The sequence below is a fragment of the Pinus tabuliformis genome, chromosome 6, assembly GCF_031772625.1.
Source record: "Pinus tabuliformis cultivar Carrire ecotype Pingquan chromosome 6, CPIR1, whole genome shotgun sequence".
Classification (NCBI taxonomy): Eukaryota; Viridiplantae; Streptophyta; class Pinopsida; order Pinales; family Pinaceae; genus Pinus; species Pinus tabuliformis.
In genome coordinates, this window is record NC_142292.1 from 1,951,490,169 (window position 1) to 1,951,515,235 (window position 25,067).

Genomic DNA, 25,067 nt, shown 5'->3' on the forward strand with positions numbered 1-25,067 from the left:
GACTCCTCCCTTTGCCACATCTTTTGTAATGGAAGGTAATAATGACTTAATAAACCATTCAGGTAAAAGCTGATCAGGAACGTACGTTTTTACCATTCTACGACGACGTCGCCACTCATGAATATGATCGGATATGTGAGTGGCCGTTGTCTGCTTGAAATTGGTAAGAAGCTCTCTTCCTGTTTCGTACCTTATTGGTAACTGAAAATGGGTTAAAAAGGTCGTGGCTAGGGTGCTGAAGTTATCAAATGAAGCTCTAGGCAATTCGATATACCATTTTGCTGCTGGACCAGTTAACGTTCGCTGAAAAAGGCGAAGCCTAATCGAATCATCATTTAGAGTGTTAGATGAACACCACAGATGAAAGGTCATCACATGATTCGACGGGTCTTCACCCGGATTTCCATTAAATTTAGGAATATCTGACGGAAGTTTATGCGGAATCGCCGGCCACCAAGGGGCATAAGCAATTGGATCATTCGTCAGCCAGTTTAGATCTGGTAATTCTAGAGTTGCTACAAAGGGCAACTGTTGATTCAGGTTAGGCGAAGCATACCCAGGATAAGATGGAATCACCTGAGCAATGGGTCTTTGCATACCAGCATAATGTATTTGATGTTGGTAACTTTGATAAGGTTGATGGGCATAACCATTATAATATGGTTGTTGATAACCGCTTTGGAAATGCGGTTGCCCATTACTTACAAAGACTTGTTGCTCAGGTCCTTGATATGATTGCTGGAATGGCGGTTGTTGAGATTGAACCAGCCATGGTTGTTGGACCTTCTGCTGCTGCCCAATACTGGATGATTGACCAAGATGAGGAGTCATAGTACTTTTTTGAGCCTGAGTCGCTCCAGATAAGGAGGCACTAACCTGAGGTTGTGATTGAGTTGTCGAGACAAGAGGCTGTTGTATTGCAACCTGAGAAACTTGGGGTTGACATACAACAGGTAGCACTTGTACTTGAGACGCAGTCACCACAGTAGGTATAGTGGGAATATTCGACACAGGGTGGACTAGTTGCGTTGAATATACAACCCTTGGTTGCTGAGGCAGTATTGGTACCCAACCGCTGGATGTAATTCCAGTTTGACCTGAACTTTGTTGTAAACTCCCATATGGTTGTTCTCTGGGAGGGAACAATGAAAAGGCGTACTGCCCTCCATATGGTGGAAATCCAGTACTTAAAGGGTAAATTGGCCTTTGAAGACACATTGGATCAATTTTTTGAGTTTCAACATAAGAAATACCAGATGATAATCCGGATGAAGAAATAGGAACAGACCATGTCGTCGAAACAGTCCCTGATTGGACTCCGGCTTATTGTTGATAACTTGCCGGGATAGATGGTATACCAGCGAACATTGTTGGAGTAGCAGCAGGAGGTTCTACTGCTGCTGTGTCGGATGACACAGTCCTAGATGTCGACGGTTTTTCAGACATATCTAGTGTATCCAAAAGATTTCCTAGCGATTCTACAAGAACTTGCGATGAAGGGAGACTAATTTCGAAGACCAACGAGGGAAAGGTGATGATTATTCCGTTTAAAATAAATTTTAGCCGCTTTGACACAACTTGCTTTTTCAATTTTTAAGAGTCGAGAAAAAGAAAAGATGACTCTAGTCTCCTTCGATTTTTAATGAGCCTGAAGTGACAAGTGCTCAGATGGACCTTTTCTGTTAAAGAGTCTAAAAAGGAACGAAAGGGACTGCTCTGGAAATCTAGGTAGAGTGATTACCAAACCAATCGCAAAACTGCAGAATACTTTTTACGGTACAGCAGTCAATCTTCCCGAATGCTGTGTTCAATGCATTGCGATCGATAGGACGGCAGACACGGCTTCCTATGGATAAAGGATTAAGCCTATCGTGGTCTCCCAAAATATACTTGACGGTACGTGGGAGCAAAAGTCCGTACTGGCACTTATCGTCTCAAAGTGGAGGAATCACCCAACCATCAGTGAGAACAACAGTTACCAGGCTTTACGACGCTGGAATACGTCTCTAGCCTAGACTTCTAAATGTTGTGCATTAGGTTCCAAAGCGTTGTTAGATTCATTGAATTTATTTTATAGTTGATCTTGTTTATGAATTTTTCCTTTCAGGTTCACCGCGAGATGTAGATGTAATTCCTAAAATGCAATCTAAGATGATAAACAACCTTTTTATCTTCTTTGTGCAATGAAAATCCTAGCTACTAAGGAAAGAAAGACAGAATCCTTTCTCAAAGAGCAAAGAGCACACTCTAAATGCACTTTCCTAAATCAAACTAATCAGATTGTCTAAATGCAAATGCACATGCATGTATTTGTTTTTGACTTTCTTAGTATATGAATGATAAGAAGAAAGTTGATGCACAAATCTGAATTTCTTTTCAAGCGAAAAATATCAACAAGTTTCTTTTCGAAATCAAAAATGGAGACGATCACAACACCTTACGATTTTGAAATGAATACTTGTTTTTGACACTAGAAAATTACAAATTCAGACCAAAAACAATAGTAACAGGATAATCGACTATCAACAGCAATCAAACTCTTTCCTATGATCGAAATCAACACTTGCGATAGTTTCAAATCAAAGGACAATAGTACAATTATGCTACTTTTGCAAAGGAGAACTGAAAATGACTCAACAAACACACAAAAACATTTGCAGTTCTTTTGTACAAAGGAGGCGGAATAACAGCAAGGAAAAGGGGTTTCAAACAGACATATACTAATCACAGGCAGCAAAATTCAGGAATAGAACTGGAAAGAATGAATCACAGAAACCAAAACTGCACAAAGCCTAGCCTGATTAGCACACCTGTAACACAGGGAATTTGAAATGTAGCGCACTTTCTACACTCGGGAAGTGTGCTGAATTTCAGATTCTCTAAACAGTACCTACGCTAGGCCAGAAACGAGACTTTGCCTTGGGTTCCGGGTCACAGTTTGCAGTTCAGTTCATGGGTTTTGGCCAAACAAAAGGTAATAAGTAATTCAAAAATCAGGGGTAGATCTAAGGAGGATCTAAGAGCTATCACAAGGGCAATCAGAGAGTTTGTGAATCAGTCGTTTAAATCATAAACAGATCCCATAGATGGACTGAAGTGGCATTTATCTACTTTGCATTTGCTATGGCAAATGCAGTTCGAATGCTACTTGTAAATTTATGAAATAGACAACAAGGAAGATAAACAAACAAACTAATTCTTCCCCAGCGGAGTCGCCATTTTGTTACAGGGAAAAGTGTCTACTCAGAACTGTTTATCCCACTAAGGTGTGATAGCTGCCTTAGAAACAAATAGAGTAAAGCTACTTTCGTTTTTCCTTTATGAATTATAGATAGAGAGGAACAAAAAGACCAACCTCTGTCTTTCGCTAATCTCCTAATTTGATTCCTCTCTTCCTTGATAGTCTTTCGCTACTTGTTCCCTTGCACGCCCAGCTTCACAAAGTACCTGTAAGATCACAGTAGCATAGCACTATACCAAGACATGGATCTATAATCATAAACAATCTAGGATTAGATGTAAATTGACCATACAAATGTAGCAAACATCAATGACACAAGAGTATGGAGGAAAACTTGAATAGCTTTTATTGATAAACAAGAAAGAGCCAAGAGGAGTTACAACCAGTTGTTCTGACCTAGCATCAACCTCTCAGCAAGGAAGCCCCTCTTCACCTCAGACAAAGCTTAGATCACCCAACAATCTGATGTTTGTCTCAAGAAACCAACAGCAATTCCTTACAATATGCAAAATTCCAGCCTCTAACCTCTGGATCTCTGGGATGAGAGATCTATATATAGATATTTGCTGAGGTGTGAGTCATCTCTGGGTTTTTTATTAGCGTCTTCTCTCTGATAGTTCTTGATGCCACTTGGAGATCTCATTGATCTCTTACTCATCCTTGGGCGATTCTGAGAGGCAAGTGTCCCAGGAGAAGTTTCTAGAAGATTCCATGATCATCCACCTCGCAAACTGTCTCCGCCACTTGTCTTTTCCCGTCCATCGCACCCCATAGAAGGGCTTTTTGAAATGCAATGCACTTCCCATGTGTACAAGGTGCGATGCATCGCACCCTGGCCATGGAGCAAGTGAAATGATCCAGTTTTGACCACTTCTGAGTAGTTTTTCATGGAGAAATTCTGGGAGAAGTTGTAATCAGTTGACCTTGTTCTTTTAGGGGTTAGAACAACACTTTTAGGGACTTAGGAGCCCTTGGTTTATGGACATTTATGATTGGGGTTGCAATGCCCAAAAATGTCAATAACAATGGGACATTGGAAACATTCAGACTGGTAATACATGAATAAATGATAGATATATGATGAATATTTAAAGACTCCCTCCCTATCCAGTTTTACTAGCTGGTCATGTATTTTGTTGGAGATAAATTTGGCATAATTATACTTGACAGCAAGGGGTTGTCCTGGGCTATAGGCAGACAGCAGAACCAGCATTGTTTCATCAATGTGCTCACTTGTTTTAAAACCTAGCATAGAGGAAATCATATCTACAAACAGCTTGCCCACCTCATTGAAGTTGACATATAGGAATGGAGGTGGTTCAGTAGGTTGGCGGTCTGCCCTCATGAATGTCTTGGAAATTCTTGCAATCTCAGAGCTGGAGAGCTTGGAGCCTTCATCCAGCAAGTATTTCATAGAGAAAGGAAACAATAACTGAGTCTGTTTGAAGTTTAGCATCTGGTTGATAGAGTCAGGAGTAATATGAAAAAGTATGCTCCCAGATGGAGACTTGACAGCTCTCTGAGTTGGCTCATAGTTCTCAGCACATAGATGGATAATCTCAGGAAAAATATTAACAGAGGGGAGGAAGTAAAAAGGCAAATTAGACTCCCATATGCCATACATGTCACAGTTGTTTAAAAAACTATTTCTCAACTGGCATAAGGTCTGCAAGTGATTCCTATCCCCAACCAAATCTTGAATGAGGTAATCTTTATCAGTTAGGGGCATTGCTTCAAGCTCTTTGTTGGGTGGGTTCATAGGAGTGATGTTTAGAGCTATTGGAGTGGCCATTTTTAAAGTCTTTCTGAGCTTGAGCTTGGAACAAAGTTTAGAGCAGTAACAGACTGAGGATAACTGCTTCTGAGGATTTTCAAATGAGTTGCACAATGAGGTCAAATGAGGCAATAATCTTCAATATCTGTAACTATAATGGAAAAGGCAAACTTTGCAGAGTTTGGATAAGGCCTTTTTTTTTCTCTTTGATAAATTCTCTGGGTTGAAAGACTGTAAGGGAAAATTGCAAAAGGAATGGGGATTATTTCAGCCCAATTACTGAAGTATTTTGCAACGGAATGTGGCAAAAGGGGATAATGTTGAGCTTTTATGAAGTTCTTGCCAAGAATACGAGCTTAAAAACGGCTTTCAATGGTGAAATTGCAAGTGGGCGCAGGTTTACATAGTTTCTTTTGAGTTGGAGATTTATCAGTGAATTTCGGTAGCATTTGGGTACATGAGTGACTTTAATTTGGGGATTTGCAGGTATTTAAGCAAGTGAAAAGGAGAAAATGGCAAGAACAGGGGTAAATAGATGAAAATTAGGCAAATACCTGGTTTTTAGTCGCCGAGGGTGGTCGAGCTGGTACAATGGCAAGAAATGGAGGCGAAATCGCAAGTGGCAGTGGCTCAATTGGTTGAATATGAAATTTGGAGGAAAAATGACATAAAATAGCATGCAGCACACCCAACTCGACCAATAAAAATGAACTAAAACGGTTGAATTCGTGTGTTTTTTATAAAAATTTGGGACTTTGGCGCTTTCGACGCTTTTTTGGGATGACGTCAGCATGACGTCATCCGGCTGGTAGGGGTACGGCAGGGTGACGTGGCTGCTGACGAGGATGGTGACGCAGAAGAGGACACGGTGGCGGGACGGGAATGCAAGAAGATGAGGTGGCGGTGACACGGGGCAGCTGCGGGTCGACCCAGAGGTGATGTCATGGTGATGTGGTGCTGACATCACTAGCAGATGGCGATTTCTGGTTTCATCTCGCACCACCTTTGGGCATAAGTGGTATCGGGGAGGGGGCCTCCGAATACGCCGGGAGGATGATGCGTGGCGAGGGTACGGCAAGGAAACGACCCATCCCCTAGACGCTAACCTCCGTCGGATCGGCATATGAAATCGACCACCCACCATTGATCTGCGGCTTGGAAGATCAGCCGGAGGACGGGGCGCGCGAAGCGACAGTTGGTTAGGCCCGGGACCCGCCCGAATATAAAATGAAAATGCACCATGGGGGGGGGTTGAAAACTTAGGTTTATGAGGGTTTATGGCTTTATGTGCGGGGGCAGTGTAGTTTGATGTTTTTAAAAAACATTTAACCATTAAACTTTAACAATGAGCGCGAAGAGGAGAAGGGTCAGGTTTATAAACAAAGGGGGGGACCATGGTTATTAATTTAACCAGAGGTTAAACTAACTCCGGATTTAGGATGTGGAAGGGTTCATAATAGTCCCAAATGGACTATTATTTCCCAAAACTATGTTACATAGCTATAGAGCTATAGGGTAGGATATTTAGTATTTTTTAGGGTTTTTTATATGATTTTTTGTAAAAATAGGGATGGGAACATAGGTTAGGGAGCTACATAAATAAATTAGAAGTTAATATGATTTTATGGAGTGAAAGTGCAGGGGCATGAAGCTAAGTTTATGAAATAAAACTTAGATATAAGAAGTGAATGGAATGTGGAGAAATGTTTTTTACACAAGAAATGTGGCTTCTTTTTATTGAAGAAAGTCAAAGCTTGACTTAGTATTTTACAAAAATGAAGTGAAAGCAGGACTTGTTAGGGGAGATCCCAAGGTCCTTCAGGGGATGTTAGTGAGTGATTTATGGGGGACTGAAAGGGGAATTATACATCCTTCCATAGTTATGCCATCAAACAACTGCTTTGAGATTTCTGTCATTGATGAGATGGACCTTGTTTGACAATACAAAGGTGATCCAAACCTTGCTGCTGCAACCTCAAACTACCTACCCAGCCTAATACACCTAGTATTTTTTCTTCCTTTTGAATGGGTGCACTTAAACTTGCAAACCCTGATTGTTCTCTTTTCTTTTGACTACCCTCCTATATAAATGTACCCTTATCTCTTCCAAGGGCCCAGATTAAACAGTTGGGCTCCTTAACGTCTCTATCTAGCTACTCATCTGCCAAGCTTAAGATATTTGGACAGACATTCTTTCACTATTCTAAAACAGCAGTTTAAACATGGCATGGTCCAGATTGAACAGTTGGGCCACCCATCAAGTGTGATAACAACAATACTTGCACATTGTGGACTTGCAAATAAGATAGTAGTGGCATTTTGACTGGCCACTTTCCTGGTATTTCTTTGGGGTTCATTTTTATTTTTCTTTCTGACCAAATTACTCTTTTTGCCCTTTGATAATTCTTTTAGGGCATACACTCTTCACATTTTTTAATTTTGTCTATCTGTATAGAAAATATGGAACCTTTGCAGCATCAAAGATGAACATATTTGGCACTTCCACTGTCAATCATGAAAAATGAAACCTATTGGTATAGGAACCTAACACCTCTGCCTCTAAGTCCACTAGTTTCTCCGGCTGCTTCGCCTTGTCCTTCTTTTCTTTCTATCGAACCTCTAGTTTCTTCCTCGGTGACTGCCTCACCAGTACAGGTTTGTTTTGCTTCTCCTTAGCAGTTGATTTCTTTGGCCTAGCCGACCTCGATGCCATAGGCACTAAGGACGTAGCTTCCATGGACACGACTTCAGGGCCTTCTGCTTGAGAAACAATGGCTTCAAAAATGACTGGTGTGGACATTTTTTCAAGGATGATCTTCTATTTCCACTCAGGCGAGGTTGCAAATATCGGGCTTGAAGCTAAATCCTCTCAAACTTGTCAACTCATATAGTGGGAACAAGAGGGCTCATACATAATTGTCAAAATGTAAAGTGTTCTTCAGCAAACCAACATGCTTGATTTATAGGTGGTTTTGAATTCAAATCCAACCGTTCCCTCCATTTTCTGATCATAAATGCATATTTGGTGGAAGTTCTCCAAATAGTTTCTCCATAAATGTCACCTTCCAACTCCTCCTAACAAGATTTTTTCTATCCAATCAAGAACAATGACTTCAACAGCTACTTTTGGACCCGGCTATGTGGCCCCACCCTTGTAGTGCATCTCACCCATCGTAGCTCCATTTGTCGTAGCTTCATCTGTCGCAGTGTTTTCCATCGTACCTTTTTCATCCATTATGCAAGCCCTTTTTTGTATTTTTTTCTTCTTCGAGCATTGTAGTTCAAAGTACCACTCCCCCTTGCAATTGTTTGTAGTGCTAAGACTATCCCATGACCATACAGTCATTGTGCGGGGCCAGGATTCTCTGTATACATCTTCAACCTACTTCCATTCACTTTACCAGGGAAAGGCTCCCCATCCAGCTTCGTGAATTGAACTGCACCACCATCCATGATTTCCTTAATAGCATATGGCCCTAACAAGTGCATTTGAAATTTCCCCAGAAACTTCGTGAATTTGTTGTCATATAGCAACACTAAATCGTCCACCATGAAAGTGCACAGCTTAATATGCCTATCATGCCATGCGTTTTCTCATTCCTTTTGTATTTGCTGGTGAAATCCAGCAAGAAAGCGGTCCTCTTCCAACTCCATCAGCGACGCGAGCCCTTCCTCCAAGGTCTCACGATCTGCCATCTTTGTCAAATCTGCAATACATAGACTTGGCACAATATATTCCATAGGCATCATTGCTTCAATCCCATAGACCAACCTAAATGGTGTTTGGCCTGTCAACTTCTTGCAGGTCGTCCTATAGGCCCATAAAATTGCGGGTACACACACATCCCATTCATTCCTATGCATGTTAGAGACCTTTTTCAATGCATTCTCCAAGATTTTGTTAAATACTTCCACCATTCCATTCGCCTATGGGTGATAGTGTGTGCTCTTATGGTGGTATACCTGGAATTCTTCAAGCATCGCACTGTTCATTTCATTCAATAAATTTGTACCGTTAACACTCATCAACACCTTAGGGTATCCAAACTGTGTTAAGAGGTATTCAAACAAAACTTCATAGTGGTGGCAGTTGTACAATCCTTCACTGGTTGTGCTTCCACCCATCTGCTTAAATACTATGTTGCATTAATAATACACTGCGCACCTGTCTTCCTTCCTAGTGGTTGTATTGGGCCTATGAAATCAATAGCCCACTTATCAAATACCTGTAATGAAACCTAAGGATTTAAAGGCAATTCATCTCTTCGTGAAATCCTTCCCATCCTTTGGTAAGCACCCCACTCCTTGCAGTATGCCTTAGAATCCTTATGTAATGTCGGCCACCATAACCCTGCGTGCAAAATTTTTTGCGTAGTCACTTTTCCTACGTAGTGTCATCCTACCGCTCCTCCATGTGCTTCGACAAGGATACTAGTGTGTTCAAATTCTCAAACATACCTTCACAATATTTCATTTGTTCCCATCTTATACAAGTGACCCGAAATCGTTGAAAAATCTGTAGAGCGGACTACTAATTCCTTCTTTTGCTGAGTGGAATATCCTTCTGGAGCTATACCAATGGTTAAAAACTGAATGATATCAACAAAATGGTCATCTGTGACGTGCACTGCAAAGAGTTTAGCATCTGGAATTCCTTCCTCCAAAATATTTTGTTCTTCACCCATTTCAATCCTTGACAGATGGTCTGGTACTCCATTCAGCCTTCCAGGATTCACAATCACTTCAAAGTCATATTCTTGATACAACAATAACCATCGGCAGATCCCCCCCCCCCCAACACGGGCTTATTGAACAGGTACTTCAGCATGGAGTGATCTGTATACATTTTAAAATGTCCACCCAACAAATAATGCTGAAACTTTTGCAACGCGTAGACCATCACCAACCCTTCGCGCTCTGTAGTGGAATAATTCTTCTCAGCCTTTAATAACTTTCTGCTCACGAAGGTTATCGGATGATCAATTTCTCCTTCTCCTTCCTGTGTTAATATTGCACCTAGTGCAATGCAAGAGGCATCTACATGCACATGGAATTCTTTCTTCTAGTCTAGAAACACCAAAATAGGCGCAATCACCATTTTTTCCTTTAGCACATCCAAACTATGCTTACATTCTTCATCCCAACAAAACATCGCATCTCTCGTCAATAATTTTTCCATCGGTGCGATTATCTCAACATACGCCTTGATAAACTTTCTATAATACCCAGTTTTCCCCAAGGTCACGTGCAATAATTTTACATTCCTGGGTGCTTCCAAATTCATAATCACAATGATCTTCACAGGGTCCACCATCAATCCCTTCTTACATACTACATGGCCGATTAAAATTCCAAAGGGCACACAGAATATGCACTTCTTCAAATTCAATGTGATTTGATATCTTCGGCATGTATCCATCATAAGGCACAGACTTGCAACATGGCACTTCACCAACCCAAACACAGTCCAATAATCAAAATAAACCTCCAAAAATTGATGAATAAACTCCTTGAATGCCACGATTACTACCTAGGAGAATATTGCAGATGTGTTCTTCAATCTGAATTGCATTACTATATATTGAAAGCAAACCCACTCTGTCGCGAAGGTTTTCTTTCTTTAGTCTTCTGGTGGGATCTTTATTTGATGGTATCCTAAGAACCCATCAGTAAATGAATAAGCCTCCTACCCACCAACATTCTCTAATGCCTCATCTATAAATGGTGTTGGAAATGGATCATGCAGGCATGCATCATTCAACGTTCTTAGATCTACGCATACCCTGATTTCGCCTTTCTATTTCTTCTCTTGGACAACCATTGGGCTTACCCAATCAGATTCTTCTATTGGTTCAATAATAATTACATCCAACACCTTATCAAGCTCTTGGCACACCTTTTCTTTATACTTTGGATTATCTGATAAGGTCTCTAATTAACGGACTTCGCATCCAGTTTCAACGTAATCTTCATAACACCCAAATCTCCAACGATCCCCTTCAGATCCCCAAACTTTGTTGGAAATAGGTCTTGGTACTCACGCAATAGTTTAGCCACCTTATCAACTGTATCTTCATACCAATAGTCTCTTATCTTCACGAACTTAGGCTCTGCTTCAGATCCAATATTTACATGTTTAGTTTTCAAAGGCTCTGATATATCCGGGTTTTTTCCTTTCAATCCTTCAACTTCACGTTGTCCTTCTGTCTCTAGAATGTTAATATTCTGTGGGTGTTCTTCTTCCTCTTCAGTAATGACATCATAACATTCCAACACATGATGCAGCTATGTACTCCAATCCGTCTAAGCCCATTCGACTAGTTCCTCAGTCATTCTAAATATAGCAGCTTTTATCTCCTGGAGTGCTTCATCAATGCATTCAAACCCATCCTCAAAGCTAAAATTTAATAAGAAACTCTCTCTTAAGATATCCCATTTAGTTGTGTCATGGTGAAGCTCCGTTTCAAAATACCAGTTCATTGGGATTGTATCTAAGGTATGACAAAAAATGTGCACCCATTCTAGTTGTGGTTTCATTCCCCAGGCCTTAGTCCATCATGCCAAATGATCACACGGATCATCCTTCCCACTGCACTTTTTTTTCATCTAGGTATTAGCGTAGCCAAACCTTAATCTCATCATTCTTCTATATTCCTTCCATCCAGCGAAGCTCTCCTTGTGCATACCCCACCAATGGGCAAGCGTAGCACGCAATGCCAACTGTAGTGCTTGGAAGTGATGTTCTTTAGGTACCTCCCTTTCAAATTCATCTAAAAATAGATCCACATCATTCAAACCATCATAATGTGGAAGCTTCCTTACCTCAGTTGAGACACACCATAGTGATTTGGTCATCATATTGCAATGCAACGTAGATACTTCATGCAACCGATTCTGCCAGTGTTCAAACTCTTCATATGAGTCTGAGGTGCAAGAACTATCTTTGTCCCACGAAATTCATCCATCAGACATAGGACTGATCCAATCTTCGTTTCGTGCTTTGATCTTTTGTATCTGATCTAGATAGTCATCATATTCCACAAAGTCTCGAACAGGTTCAGTATAATGCACTCCCTCAGCAAGGTCTAGTGGCACCGCAACCCTAAGCACTTTTCTTTCAAACATCATTTTCTGCTTCTTCAAGTTTATTATTGCTTCCATGTCAAAATCTTAGTCAATCTCCATAGTGCAGGGTAGGGGTTACTATCATCCACTATTTCAATGACCTCAAAGTCAGCCAACATGCTTCCACCCTCAATCTCTATTATTACACCATATAATCGCCCCATCGGAATAATCGTATGTTGATTAGCCATGCGCAGTTGGATAGGAGACCACTATATCGCAGGCCTCCACATTCTCTCCCATGTTTTCTTAGGTAGGACATTTGCATCAGATCCCAGATTCAGGATTACCTTGTCCATTTCATATTCTCCTATTTGCACAGTCAGCCTCATCTCACGCCCCGTTCGCTTCTTATGCTTACCAATTCTCCTCATGGTGCATTGTTCAACAAAGGTCTTTTCTTTATTCATGCACTTGTCGATTAGCTCTTGTAGCCCTTCTACTGCTTTCTTATAACGCAACAACTTCATACAGGTCTTTATAAAAGTAGCTAATACTAAAGGATCTACCTCTTGTGTCATACTAGTTTCTGACATTTTCTCCTGCTTTCTGAGGTGGAGGCCTCAGCAAAGTTCTTCTTTGCTTCCATGAAGGTCTCTTTAGCTCGATTAAGATCAAAGTCTATTTCTTTCTCGGCAGCCTTGCGCACCCACCCATCAGTCTCAGGCTTCTTTCCCTTATCTGCACCAGTGGCCATACCACTTCTTGTTACTATATTTATGCTATGATCTTCTTCGCGTAGCTCTCCTCTCATAATTTGGATGTTCTGCGTAGGTTGTTGGGTTTGCGTCTTCTTTTCTTGCATCTTTACTATAAGGATAGAACATTCCTCTATCACATGGTCAAGTTGTCTATAATACTGACATGACAGATGTGTGGGGTTTTGGAAATATCGTGCAAAGTGTCTTGCTTCGCCACAGTTATAGCAAATTATCTTCACCCACCCTCTGCCAGCTCCGCCCCCTCTCCCTCGTCCTTGGCCTTGGAATCCTCCACGTGCTGCTCCTATGCCCTGATCCTGAGGCTGGTTTTCAACCTACATTCAGTAGGTAGGGGTTCTAACCATCATTAGATCATAACTCCTACAATGGCGTTCGTTGTGACCTACAAATTTACAGAAATTGCAAAACAACTTCTGTGGGGTCTGTACAAAATTCTATAGTAAATGGAAATTATCAATCGCATGATGTCTTGTAACTTGACAGATAGCACACTATAGCATATCTCTCGTGCTCTATCCAATGGTATTCTCCAGTTTCGGGGGAACAGGCCCTCCCCCAATAAGATTGTTCTAATTGTTATAGACATATTTGGGCACTGCAACCCCAGACTCATATGTCCATAAACTAAGGCCTCCTTAAGTCCCTAAAAGTTTTTTTTCATACCCTAAAGGATCATGGTCAACTGATTACATCATTTCCCAGAAGTTCCACCTGAAAAACTACTCAGAACTGGCCAAAACTAGACCATACAGACTGCTCCATGGGCAAGGTGCGATGCATACTAACTACCAAACTGGCCAGGTGCGATGCATACTGAAATGGCCTTCTGTAGGGTGCGATGAGTGAGAATAGACAAATGGCAGAGACAGTTTGCAAGGTGGATGATCATGGAATCTTCCATAAACTTCTCCTGTGACACTTGCCTCTCTGAATTCGCCCAAGGATGAGTAAGAGATCAAAGAAATCTCCAAGTGGAACCAAGAACTATCAGTGGAATGAAACTAATCAAAAACCCAGAGCTGACTCACACCCTTGCAAGACATCTATAAATGGATCCCTCATCTGAGAGATCTAGAGGCTAGAATTTTGTATTTTGTAAGGAAGTGTCGTTGGTTTATTGGTGAGAAGAGACATTGCATTGTTGGGTGATTTGCTTGTTCATGAGGTGAAGAGGGCTTCTACAACTAGGAGGATGATGCTGGATCATACAACTGGGTTGTAATCCTCTCTTACATTACTATTAATAAATTTCTTTGAGTTTTCCTCCATATAATCATGTGTTTATGAATCTTATTGTTTATGAATGCAATGTATGGTTAATGTGTTTCTCATTTCACATTATTTATGATGTTTTAGATAGAGATGCTTTGATAGTTTGCTATTAATTTGACTCTATAGGTACTCTTTGAAGCGGGACAAGTAGGAGAGGAGTGGAAAATTCTATCAAGGAAAGGGGAAATCAAGCTAGGATCAAAGTGGAAGATCCAGGTTGGTCCTCTTTTCTTCTCTTCCATCTATTACACTTAAAGGAACTCTTGAAAATCTTTCATTGTTTGTTTCTAAGATAGCTACATGTCTTAGTGGGACTAGTAGTTCGAATTAACACTAGTTTTCCCTGAAAAAAATGGCAACTCCGTTGGGGAATGAATAGTTTGTTTTGTTTGTATATTGTTTGCTTTATAAACTACATACGAAGCCTGAAGTTATCCAGCTAGCCTTCGAAACGCCTTTGCTATGCAATTGCGAAGTAGATAAACTTTGCTTCAGTGAATCTCCGAGTTGGTTTATGAACTAAACATCTGACTTACAAAGCATTCTAAGTGCCCTTGTGGTAGCTCAGAACCTCATCAGATCTTACCCTTATGCTTTGTTTTCACTGTCCATCATTACTCAGCCTAAATCACTGAACTTACCTGCAAAGTTTGAGCAAAAACCAAGCTCAGTTTCGCTCCCTGGCCCATCGCACTGTTTGTAACTGTGCAACCTGGATGCATCACACCTCCTGTGTGTTGCAAGTGAGATTCATCCCTATTTCCCTATGTTGCAGGTAAAATGATTGAGTGATACTATTTTTCTTCTCTGAAATTTGGTTTTTCTTCCTTGTTTTCAGCTTTATTCAATAGTTTTGTTGTACATGATCAGTATCTTCTTGCTGAAACCTTCTTCCTTCACATATTTCAGCCTCCATCAGTTAGGAATTGTAAATTTTTTTGTGTATTTGTCAATCATTTATAGTCTTCCTTTGTCGAAAGTAGCCTAATCGAACTGTCATTTTTTATGAAAGTGTCGTAATTGTCATTTTAAATCAAAAGAAGAGTGTCATAAAGTCTTCCTCTTCTAGATAGTTGATTGTACTTTTGTCATTGTACTTGATTTGAAATTATTAGTATTTGGAGTGTCGAAAATAGTTTTCATTTCGAAATCGAGAAGTGTCGTCTTAGTCTTCCTTTCATTTTGAAAAGAAAATTGTTAGTATTGTTGCTTTGAAAGAAAATAGTTCAGATCTGTAATTAGCTTTCTTTTTTAGCATTCACACATTAAGAAAGCAGACAACAAATACATGCATGTGCATCTGCATTTTGACTGCACGCGAAATTTGATTTAGGAAAGTGCATTTAGTGTGTGCTCTATGCTCTCTGCTGAAAGAAAATCATAATCTTCTTTCATTTGTAGCTAGGATTTTCATTACTAAAAGAACATAAACGACTGTTTATCATTTTAGATTGCATATTTAGGAATTTCACATCTACATCACACGATGAACCTTGAAAGACAAATTTCTAAGCTAGATCAACTCTAAAATAAACCTCAATGAACATAAAAACACTCTGGAACCTAATGCAACACATCTAGAAGTCTAGGCTAGAGACGTGTTCCGGCGTCGTAAAACTTGGTAACTATCGTTTTCATCGAAGGTTGGGTGATTCCTCCTCTTTGATATGACAAGTGCTAGTATGGACTTATGCTCCCCGTACCATCGAGTATATATTGGGAGACCACAATAGGTTGATATCCTTTATCCTTAGGAAGCCGTGTCTGCCGCCCTATCAATCGTAATGCACTGAACACAGCATTCAGGAAGATTGACTATCGTACATAAGTCCTTGGTAATTTCTCTATCATTTATCACCAAGGTGTATTTTGCATTTTTATGATCGGTTTGGTAAACCCTCTGTCTAGACTTCTAGAGTAGTCACTTTCGTTCCTTTTTTACTCCTTAAAAGAAAAGGTCCATTTGAGCACTTGTCACTTCAGGCTCATTAAAAATCAAAGGTGACTAGAGTCACCTTTAGCTTTTTATCGACTCTTAAAAATTGAAAAAGCAAGTTGTGTCAAAGTGTCTTTAAAATTTATTTTAATCGGAATAACATCCCTATTCCTTCATTGATCTGAGGTTGAGATAATGGAATCTACCAATCAAGGAATCCCTCTTGGAGGGAATCCTAGTCCTTTCTCCTCTTGGGGAGATATTGGTTCTCCATATATGGCTACATTGTCCCTTCCAGGAATCACAATCGGCCTACCAGTATGGATTTTCTCGACCTCTGTCGTTCAAAACACCATAATTCCTCAACAATCTAATCAGCAACTAGATGATACTGAAGTTACCCCTTTGCCTTCTACTTTGTTTGTTTCTCCTTCCCCTTCTTCCTCTTCGCTTGGTGAGACTAGTGACACTAAAAACCAAGTAGCTAAGAACAAAAAGAAAGGGAAGGAGAAGAAGAAGAAGCCAGCTAAACAAGGGAACAACAATGCATCATCTAGCGAAAATACGCACACTAAAGTTTCAAAACCAAAAACTCCATGTGTAATTTGCAAGGAGAGACATTACCATCGAGATTTCCCTTGCATCCTGCGGATCTTGAGAGAATGGTCTCCAAAATTGCACCATTCGGTGTCATCAACCTCTGAAAGTCAGGTTGACAACACACCATCCACTAGTGAAAACGAAGTCAATAGACAAAAAGGAAAAGTCAAAGTTCCATGTAGGTTATGTGAAGGGGATCATACTCTCCACCGTTATCCTTTTCTGGATGAAGCCAAAAGCCAGGGAAAATTTTAAGAACCCCCCCTAAATTTATAAATATAATAAATGGGCGAATCTCCATGGTATATAGGAAAAATGGAAGGCGATTTTATCAATAATATAATATGTATATATAATTTTTTGGCGAATCTCTCACCAGGCATGGCGAATATTTTACTCAATTATAAAATCTTGTAAGATCTTGGCCAGTCTTTCACTAAATAATAAAACTTTGTAAATTCCTAGTGAATCTTAGCATAGGCTACATGCTGGTTTAATTCCCCCATTTAAATAGGCTACATTCCAGGTGAATACCATGGGTCAATACCATGTGCCATTTTGGTGAATACCATGGGTCAATACCATGTGCCATTTTTATTTTTATTAATTCTAATATTAGGGTTAATAATGGTTTTTTGCATGGTATTAATAACAATCTAGTCCATGGTATTTGTCCCATAGTATTTTGGCCATAGGTTTCACCTAAATATAACCCATTTTTTGAGTGTTCGTAAATATAAGGTGACTTATGGAGTAAATATAAAAAAATGTTTTATTTGTTTACCATACCTCTCGTTTATTTATATTTTTATTAATTTACCATACCTCTTTTACAAATATGGTATTTGGCCCATAGGATTCACTTAAATAAAACCTCTTTCTTGAGCCTTCATAAATAGAACAAGGGTTATGGAATAAATATAAAAAGAGGTTTTATTTATTTACGATACGTCTAGTTTATTTATATTTTTATTTATTTACTATAACTTTTGAGTAAGTATAAAAAGACGTTTTATTTATTTACCATACCTCCACTTTACTTATATTTTTATTTGTTTACACCCTTACATGTATATAAAGAGACTTATGGAGTAAATATAAAAAATGTTTTATTTATTTACCATACCTATTTATATTTTTATTAATTTACCATACCTCTTTTATAAATATGGTATTTGGCCCATAGGATTCACTTAAATAAAACCTATTCTTGAAAATGGGCGAATGGATTCACTTAAATAAAACCTATTCTTGAAAATGGGCGAATGGAAGGTTGTAAGTCCTAATTTCAAGGGCTAAATTTACCTTTTTTACCCTCTCCCTTAAAATAAGGTGGGCTATTTGAGGTGATTTGTAAAAATGTACTATGATACAAAATATTCGCCCACTAAAAATTTAAAACCCCTTAATTTTGCCAAAGGGTGAACATTCGCCCCTAAAATTATCCTTGCCAAAAGCATTTTGGATAACCGGCCTGCTTCACCGTAGCAACTTCCACCTGGATACAAGAAACTCTTGCCAAGTCCTTTTCTAGTTGAAAACCCGATTGACATAACTCAATTGTCGATCGAATCACCTATCATTGAAAGTAAACCTCCTGATTTCATACCAGATCAAAGTCAACTGGTCGAAATGGCAGTCGACCCAGTTTTTCCTTCAGAAAATCCACCTTCAGATGATATAGTTTCCAAAGAGAATGAGAACAACACTCTTCAAATTCTTTTTGTCAATACAGAGTCTATTGAACTTGGGGGAAATCCACCCATTCCTTCACAACAGGAAGAGACCCCCCCAGTTCATGAAACTTGTCCAGAAATTTATCTAGTACCTCCTCCGAGCAGTCTAGTTGTTTTCTTTAATTGGAATCAACTAGCGAAACCTCGCCTTCCATCTAATGTACCATTCTAAATCATAGTAAAAGTTTACAAAATGATTGTGTCTGGAACTATCATAGATGAAGGGGCTTCGGTGAGTATCCTTTCCTCAACTTCTTGGAAAGCGCTTGGTTCGCCATCGCTTTTTCCTGAAAAACAAAATTTGTCGGGCTTCAACAAAGGAACCAGTCGACCATTAGGGATCCTTCCAAAGTTGCCAATAACTTTGAGAAAGAAAACCGTTCATTTGAACGTGATGGTAGTCCAAGGTCCACTAGATTACAATCTACTCCTTGGATGTGATTATATATATAGCATGGAAGCTATCATTTCCACATTCTTTCGAGTGATGTGTTTTCCACATGAAGGCAGACTAGTGCAACTTGTCAACCAGCTTTCATTTCCCAGTTCAAACACAGCTATGAATCAGCCATCATCCCTAAATGATCTCTTCGCATCAACAATGTCTCTTCAACCTTCACTCCATCCATGTAATTACAGTGAGTAGTTCGATGAGTGTGGTGAAGTTTAGGGGGCATGAACCCTAGTCTGCTTCAGCAGGCGAACCCAGAGGAAAAGAGAGATTTTTCTTGAAAGGTCATAATACTTAGACCGAATAACATTCTCTGACACAATTATTTCCTTTGTACGATTGTGAATGGAAGCTCACAGCATTCACCTTCGTACGTTATGTGATTGGAAGCTCACAGCAATCACCTTCGTCTATTTCGATAGACAAAGCAAATGAAGAGTTTTTGTCTACCGACAGAAACAATCCTGCCTAACCGTAGGAACTTCCATTTGGTAACCTGGAAATTCTCCTTTTACTAAAAGACCTGGGGGCATGCAAACCTTTGCATGCAAGTGAAAAGCGACCTTTGATTTTCTTAGTTTGTAGGTTCTCAACCCTTTAACCTCGTAGCTCGGTCGTTTCTATCCTGCATAAGAAGTTCATGAGCACATGTTATAGTAGTGTTCAAGCTCATTAAAAAATAAATCTACCAAGAGACATTATCAAAAACCGGTACGAGCAATGTTCCTGCAAGGTTCAAGCTTGTCAAAAAATCAACCTGCACTGAGCAGATGTTGGCACAAGGTTCAAGCTCATTAAAAAGTAAACCCACCTTTGGTAAATAACCTTTGTGATCGCTTTGCTATTAGCCTTTTTTGAACTTTGGTTGTGTTCCTTCGATCACCTCCATTCATTTGGCCAACCATACGCTTCCACTTGATTGTTTACCCTTTTGAGGAACATCTGTGGTGAGTGATTCTGATTGCCACCCTCTCCACACTGCCATGTTTTGGGAAGTTTGAAATTACCAAGAACCAGCTACTACCCAGAAATACCACTCGTTCCTCAAAAACGAGCCTCTTTTAAACTCTTTTTAGATTCATTAAATATAAAAAGATTGTCGAGTTATTAGCCTTTCCAGCTCGTTAAAGTAAGTGGAACGCCATCCCTCTCACATATTTTAATCTTTTTGGACTTGAGGGATTATTAAACAAAAAGACCGAGCGCTTGTCTTTGTCGGCTCGTTAAAACTATCGAAAAGTCATCCATTTCGTATTATTTTATACTTTTTTGGACTTAAGGGATTATGCCACGAAAAAGGGCTATTGGAGTCTCCTTTTCATCCCTTTTCAAACTCTCTAAACATGAAAAGGACTGATTTATATTTTTCGTTTAACTCGTTAAAACAATAGCGACAAACTTGTCCACCCAGACAAGAACGAGTCTCACTAACGCTAGGCTCGCTAAACACAAAGAGACAGGTTTACCCGAAGGGAAAATTATAGACCAAGCATATGTTATGCTCCTCAAGCTTGTTAAAAATAAAGAGGTACTGGTCAGCAATGACTGGGGAAAAATGGGAAGAAAACTTGAAGAACTCTATTGGTAGCAAGTCGCTCTTGAACATGACACTTTCACTCCATCACCGTGATTGATTTGGGCTGGGTTTTTCCATTCACCGTCACCATTGGTCCGCCATGCCATCCATGGGGTTAATGCTACAAAGTCCATATCAGTGTCGCCAATATGTTCAAGAGAAGTCATTCAGAGAATTCACCATCCAGCAAACGCCTTATCCACTGCATTACATCCACACTTCATTTTTCATGACTGCCACTCCTAAACCTTATATCATCAGATCGTTTTCACCGCCACAAAAATCATTTGCTCCATTTCGTGTCGTAGATGTGGGATACATCAAGGCCCTCCTACGACAGGTCACTTCTTGTTTACGTCAGCTCATTATCCAAGAAGTTTACTTAGAAACAACCCTTTCAGTACTTTGAAGCTTGCATGCCTCAATGGCAAGTTTCTCACTTCCGGCGATAGGTTTACATCAATGACCTTCAACCAAAAGACTTTGCATGGTGTTCGACATCGGCTCATGTATTCACACCACGTGAATTGTACTGTAGTACCTTGAGGGTCATCATCATTATCGGTGACTCCTCTCACACCTGTTAATAGCTTACATCATTGGCTGGTAATCAGGCGATGTCTTTCCATGTTCAACTTCAAAACATCTTTTCACATGGATCGACTTGTACATCAGGCGATGTCTTTCCATGTTCAACTTCAGAACATCTTTTCACATGGATCGACTTGTACATCAGGAAAATATTGGACGAGTTTTGAAGACCTCGGATCTAGTTTCATCCATCTGGGCTGCGATATATTCAAGAAAATAAAGACATCAATTGTACACAGAAGTTGCACCGATAGTCATCTAAGCTAGGGAAGATGATTCTTCATGCGAAGAATCACCAGTCAGCAACAGCAGACGTTTGGCTGTCCTATGTACATGAAAATGAATTTATAAAGCTGAGCATGGAAATGCCCACCTCAGCTAGATCATGAAAATAATATGATGATGATGTATTTTATTGTATCTTATATAGGTCATATTCCAGTTCGAATACCTCGGATCCTCATGATAAAGCATTTCACCCAACATCAGAAGATTTATGATCTCATGCTTTCGGGGGTAGTTGTTATAGACATATTTGGGCACTACAACCCCAGACTCATATGTCCATAAACTAAGGCCTCCTTAAGTCCCTAAAAGTGTTGTTTCATACCCTAAAGGATCATGGTCAATTGATTACATCATTTCCCAGAGGTTCCACCTGAAAAACTACTCAGAACTGGCCAAAACTAGACCATACAGACTGCTCCATGGGCAGGGTGTGATGCATACTAACTGCCAAACTGGCCAGGTGCGATGCATACTGAAATGGCCTTCTGTAGGGTGCGATGAGCGAGAATATACAAATGGTAGAGACAGTTTGCAAGGTGGATGATCATGGAATCTTCCAGAAACTTCTCCTATGACACTTGCCTCTCTGAATTCGCCCAGGGATGAGTAAGAGATAAAGAAACATCCAAGTGGAACCAAGAACTATCAGTAGAATGACACTAATCAAAAACCCAGAGTTGACTCACACCCTTGCAAGACATCTATAAATGGACCCCTCATCTGAGAGATCTAGAGGCTGGAATTTTGTATTTTGTAAGGAAGTGTTGTTGGTTTGTTGGTGAGAAGAGACATTGCATTGTTGGGTGATTTGCTTGTTCATGAGGTGAAGAGGGCTTCTACAACTGGGAGGATGATGCTGGATCAGACAGCTGGGTTGTAATCCTCTCTTACATTACTATTAATAAATTTCTTTGAGTTTTTCTCCATATAATCGTGTGTTTATGAATCTTATTGTTTATGAGTGCAATTATATGGTTAATGTGTTTCTAATTCCGCATTGTTTATGATGTTTTAGATAGAGATGCTTTGATAGTTTGTTGTTACTTTGACTCTACAGGTACTCTTTGAAGTGGGACAAGTAGGAGAGGAGTGGAAAATTCTATCAAGGAAAGGGGAAATCAAGCTAGGATCAAAGTGGAAGATGCAGGTTGGTCCACTTTTCTTCCCTTCCATCTATTACACTTAAAGCAACTCTTGAAAATCTTTCATTGTTTGTTTCTAAGATAGCTACCTGTCTTAGTGGGACTAGCAGTTCAAATCGACACTAGTTTTCCCTAAAACACTGATAAACCAGGAAATGGTCCTTATCATGCCCATGGCCATTGCATTTCAAGCACTAGACTTCAGTGTGCACCTCAGGCTGGGATTCCTTTCCTTTCTTCAGGTTCTAAAACTCCAAGTGTAGGCTTTCCAGTTGTGAGTGAATCTATTGTACTCAAAGGTTTGTATCCTGTATGGGTAAGGCTTCTATCCTCATCGCGATTTCTAAGGCTTCTGCTTGTGTTGTTATCTTTTGTTGTGACAGTGGCAATCTTACATGTGGCAAGAGCAGTGCGATATAGAAATCTTGATGTTGGGAATCTGTAATCACCATATTTGCCTGCCTAATCAGGCATTTCAACCTTTGATCAAAATCCCAGGGTGAATCATCTATCTTTTGTCGAATTTATTTAAACTTGGTCACTGGATATGCCTCTAACTTAGGCTTCCTAAATTCCTTGTTCAAAGCTTGTTGGGTCTCTACCAACGTCGGGTTGGGGTTATCAGTGAAGTATTTGATGTACCATGTTAATGCTCGATCTTGTAAGGTTGTGACCTGTTGTTCTTTCTTGATGTTATCATCCGTAATATGTTGTGTTGTCCATACATCTCCTACAACAAACCAGAACTATTTGGGGTCTTCACTACCTACCCCTTTAAAAATTAGCATCTTCATCGTGTTTGCCATGTTGAATGGTGGAAGTAGAGGTGGAGGTGGAGGTGAAGGTGTCGGTGTATGAGGTGGAGGTGGAGGTGGAGGTGGAGGCGGAGTGGATGGATGAGGTATCCTCAGGATACCCTTCTTAATCAACTATATTTCACTTGGCAGTGTAGTCAACACCATCCCTTCATTGTCGCTAGATGGGTATTCGATCAGTGGATTCTACTATGAGCTTGTTCCTTCATTTCTTCTGAATAATTTACCACTTCGCATAGCTCCAAACATCAAGGTAATTTCATAAACCTCTTTTCACATAACAACATTTTAATCCACGTTTTCAATGATTTCAGATACTTACCTCGCTGTCCCTTGAAGCGCCTACGTTCTACTTCGCTATAGCTGATAGTTCGATCAATCGCGAATTCAGTCACAAAACTTCCAAGTGTGCAATCAATCCAGTGATCCATGACCCATGCGATATTGATTTCTGAGGCTTCTAGATGTTGCACCAGTTCTGGAGTCCACACTATAGGACCATCCAGCCTCCACTTCCCTTGACTATATTCCAATTTAGACAACCATTCGTGTAGTTGGTTAGGGAAGAAACAGAAGAATGCTTTAGTATTGTCTATTTAAAAATATCTATGCAACCACTTCTCCTTGGAAAATTTAGGGATTTTATTTTCTTGAGCCACAAATGCACAGGCTATCACGTTTTCACACATGTATTGTATTTGTTTAAGGCTAATCTTTAACACTTGTAATGCATGTTGCTTTAACCATGTGTTCTACATCTGAACTAATTCATTTGTTGTAATGCATAATCTAGTAATGGAAATGTGTTGTATATGTTGTTAATGTTGCTCGTCTGTGTCAACTACTCTGTCAGACATCAGACAAACCTTTCACATGAACCTTGTTGTAAAAACTATTGTTGTCATCTCACACTGATCTGTGAGTTTTGTACATGTTATATTACCTTGTATGTTGTGATTGCCACATCCGAGTGGATTGTTCCGCCAAAAGCTGTGTAATTCCTTTATGTTATGTGTTCTTAGCCGAGTTGGGACTGATCCATTTCAACCTGGAACTCACCTTCACCTTTTTCCCCTCACAGTGAAAGAACCATTGACACAAGTACACTTACACTCACCAGGGACACAAACCTTACTTCTCGAAGAGAAAGTGAACCACTCTCATGTGCTAACAAGCAAGAGTTGAGGCAAATCCTTAAGATAATGGCAACCAGACCATCATACCAGATGGGACTCCCACACCAAACGGTGTGAGGTCTAGTTGGGACTTTATATCAGGGTGATCCCCTGAATGTTGGCGGGTCTAGCACCATCAACACTTCTGGCGCTAGAAGGAGGGCAGCCAATTGTACATGGCTGAAATTCCCCTCACACTCACTCATCAACCATCTGGTCAAGGTAGTAACTCACACTCCCTCTCTCACGACTCAGCAGTTGGTTACTCCTCACCTCCCAGAATTGAACATGAGATTGCATATCAACGCCTTTGCTCCGTCCATCCCATCACTTGCCAGTTCGTGAAAGTAGTCGGACTAATCCCAGGCGTACAGTATCTTCAACACACATCGAAGAAGCCAAAATCCACTCCCACATGGGTTGTTGTATCGTCGGTGGAAGAAGTAGTCCTTGCTACTCTTGAAGGTTTGGAAGAATCTATTGAAGATGGAGAGGAACCTCCAATCTTATTTGAAGAATAACAAGGAACTCTTGTGGCCTTGGGATCAAACTCCAGTATAGGAGGTGGAGGGGAAGGTAGTAGAGAAAGTGGAGGCAGAGACGAACTGACAGACTCAGATCCA